Source organism: Dasypus novemcinctus, chromosome 31 (genome assembly GCF_030445035.2).
Source record: "Dasypus novemcinctus isolate mDasNov1 chromosome 31, mDasNov1.1.hap2, whole genome shotgun sequence".
NCBI lineage: Eukaryota > Metazoa > Chordata > Mammalia > Cingulata > Dasypodidae > Dasypus > Dasypus novemcinctus.
In genome coordinates this window covers 31,565,331-31,568,847 of record NC_080703.1, presented here as the reverse complement: position 1 = coordinate 31,568,847, position 3,517 = coordinate 31,565,331, and the positions used below count along the sequence as shown (strand labels likewise).

General features: G+C 41.7%; 1 non-coding gene across 1 annotated transcript; it reads right to left on the bottom strand.

Annotated features, from left to right (window-relative positions):
• Positions 1 to 2,820: 2,820 nt before the first annotated feature.
• Positions 2,821 to 2,927, bottom strand: LOC111759445 (U6 spliceosomal RNA). Its single transcript, XR_002793426.1, has one exon. It is a non-coding gene; the product is annotated as a U6 spliceosomal RNA (small nuclear RNA).
• Positions 2,928 to 3,517: the final 590 nt, after the last annotated feature.

The following is a 3,517-nucleotide window of genomic DNA, read 5'->3' as shown; positions in this document are numbered from 1 at the left end:
CGTTTTCTCAGGGCAGAGCAGGCAGATTCACACTGGGCCCCAATGCCCACTGGAAGGAGGGGAGGCTCACACCCTCGTGGGCAGTGTGGGCAGATTTGCCCTGCTCACCTTGAAGGGCTGCGACTCACTCTGTGCCCTTGAACAGAAAGGAAGCGCATACTCTCTCATGGCACATTCACCCTGTCCACCTTAAAAGAGCCACTGCCCACTGAGCTGCAAAGCACCCTGAGCAGGTCATGTGGGCAGATTCACTTCACCCACCTGGAACAGCTGCTGCATGCTCATCCCCAAGGTGCCCCAGGAAAGAGAGGAACCAAGAGCCATCTGATCACTCTCTCTTGAGACAGTGCAGGCAGAGTTGCCTGGCCCACCCAGGGAGTGGGACTAGTTCAGGGGGTGGCAGCTAACCTGAGAACTTAAGTCTCAAGGGCTGGGAGCTGTGCAACAATTCCATCCATTGAGTAGGCGCCCATAACTGGCACGAGTGGAACTTGGGTCCAGTTTGAACACTTTCTTGGGGCAACCTCAGCTTCAAACATGCCCCCATCAGAAGTTAAGTCAGCTGAGAATTAAAGGCACAGAATAACCCTACAGTAGCTGGGAACAATTAGATAGAGTGCTACCTATTGGGTACTTTGGATAGACCAGATTGGGGGAGATATCGAATAGAATATTGGAGACCTTTAGAGTCTCTTCTCCAGAGCATGTTGGAATTGATCTACACTCCCTTCATAGGTTCCCCGAGCCTGTTTTAGTTGGGAAGTTTGTCTCCAGGGGACCCTTCTACCAAAATAAGCTATCAGGAAATAGCAGTGAGAGAAGACAAGTGGAGAATTAAAATATAGAGAGGCAAATAACAACAAAACAGAATAACATTCATGGAGGAGGAACAAAGGAAGCTTCAGCAAAAAGCCAGCCAGTAAGAAAGCCATACACTAAAGAGAGAAACTGAGTACAGAATAAACACATGAAAAATCAGATGCCAAGACACCAGCAAAAAATTACATGCCATACTAAGAAACAAGAAGTTATGGCTCAGTCAAAGGAACAAATTAAACCTTCAGATGAAACACAGATTTGAGACAACTAACCACAGATATCCCAAAAAATCTCCTTAATAAATTCAATAGAATGGCTAAAGAGATTAAGGATATTAAGACACTGGTTGAACACAAAAAGGAATTTGAAAGTTTGCAAAGAAAAGCAACATCTTAGTGATAAAGAAATATACAATAGAAGAGATTAAAAATATGTCGTGGGGGAGCGGATGTGGCTCAAGCTGTTGAGCACCACCTCCCACATGGGAGGTCCCTGGTTCAGTTCCCAGTGCCTCCTAAAAAAAACAAACAACAAGCAAAATAAATGAAAAAGCCAACTCAGGGAAACTGATGTGGCTCAGTAGTTGAGAGCCGGTTTCCCATATATGAGGTCTTGGGTTCAATCCTGGCCCCTGGTACCTCAAAGAAAATATATTGGAGGGGAGCAGATGTAGCCCAAGTGGTTGAGCACCTGCTTCTCATGTACGGGGTCCTGGGTTCAATCCTCAGCACCTCCTATAAACAAAAAACAAAACAAATGACAAAACCAACTCTCAATGGGGAGCAGCTATAGCTTAGTTGTTAAGTGCCTGCTTCCCATGTATGAGATCCTGATTTCAATCCTTGGTACCTCCTTAAAGAAAAACTAAAACATTAGAGGCATATAATAGCAAATTTGAATTGGTTGAGGACAGAATAAGTAAGATAGACCAATTGTAAATCAATACAACCTGGAGTTTTTCTAGCCAACTCAGTGACCATTACTCAAAATTTCCAACCTCTTCTCAAATCTCCACCTCTCCCGTCTCTAGCAGCCATTCTCAATGAGTGACCTAGCATCCTGCTGCTAGAGAAATTGGAAGCCATTTTATGAGCACTCCTTCACCTTTTGGCTGTCAAACCTGCAAATCTAATTTACTCCTGCTAAATTCAATACCTTCACTTGTGCTTTGGATCTCTTCCTCTCCTGCTTCTTAGGAACCGGGTACCAAGGATTCCTTCTCTCACTTGTGTATTCACATACTCCTCTCTCTACCAGATACTTTCTATTGATACTTAGACCTTCTCAACTCTTTATTATCTGAAAAACAAAATCCCACTATAAATGCCACATCTCTGTTCCTCTGTAACTCTATGCCTCTCCTTTCCTTCAGAGCCACATTTCTCAAAAATCATCTCCATTTTCTCACCTTCACCCGTTCTTCAACATCTACTATTTCTCCCAGCCCCACGACTTTTCAGAACAGCCCTAATGGAGGTCACAGTAATTTTCATGTCACTTTACCCATTGAACAGTTTTTCAGTCTTTGTGTTTTTGACCTCTTAGTTTCTTGTAACTTTGCGATCTCCTTCTTAGAACTATCTCTTTTTGTGTCTTTCTACACACTAACTCTCCTGATTTTCTTCCTGTCTGTCTGATAATGCTTTCTTGTCAATCACTTTTAGCTCAGCTTCCTCTCCTAGGAGTCTGAATGTTGGATTTCCAAAGCTGAATTTCATGTTCTTTACTCTTCTCAATGTCATCAATTCTTATTTGTTCACTTACCACCAATACCCTAACTCTTAAATAGTCATTTTTTAAAAATATATATTTTTTTAATTTTTAAAAGATACATAGATCACACAAAATGATACATTAAAAAATATAGGAGGTTCCCATATGCCCCACTCCCCACTCCCTATGTTTCCCACATCAACAACTTCTTTCATTAGTGTGGTACATTCATTGCATTTGATGAATACATTTTGGAGCACTGCTAGACAGCATGGATTATAGTTTACAAAAAATATGGAATGCTTCACAAATTTGTGTGTCATCCTTGCACAGGAGCCATGCTAATCTTCTCTGTATCATTCCACTTTTAGTATATGTGCTGCCAAAACAAGCACTAGTCATCTTTACTGCAGACTTCTCCCCTGAGACCCAGACTCACATATTCTATTTGCATGATCACTTTCTTCTCCTGTATTATTTTAAGGTGATTAGCTTAACATACCCCAAACTAAACTCATGGTTTTCACTCCTCCAACCTAGTCATCTTTCAGAATTCTTTGGCTCACTAGAGAGCTAGTAGTTCTCCTGGACATCATCTTCTCCATTTCTGATCTCCCTTACCTCACACAACAATCTTCCCTTATGAACTACATAATTTACCTCCAAAGCATATGTCTGCTCTATGTCTCGCATACTGTCCTAGAGAAAGGTTCCATCATCTCTCATCTAGTCATGGTGAGATGGAGAGCCTGGTTTTTCTGCATTAGTTCCAGGCCTTTTCCTTCAAGGCTTTTCCTTTGTTCTTTTTTTTATTATCTTATTTTTTTTAAAGATACATAGATCACACAAAATGTTACATTAAAAAATATAAGAGGTTCCCATATGCCCCACTCCACCCCCCACCCCACTTCTCCCACATGGACAACCTCTTTCATCAGTGTGGTACATTCATGGATTTGATGACTACATTTTAGAGCACTGCTAC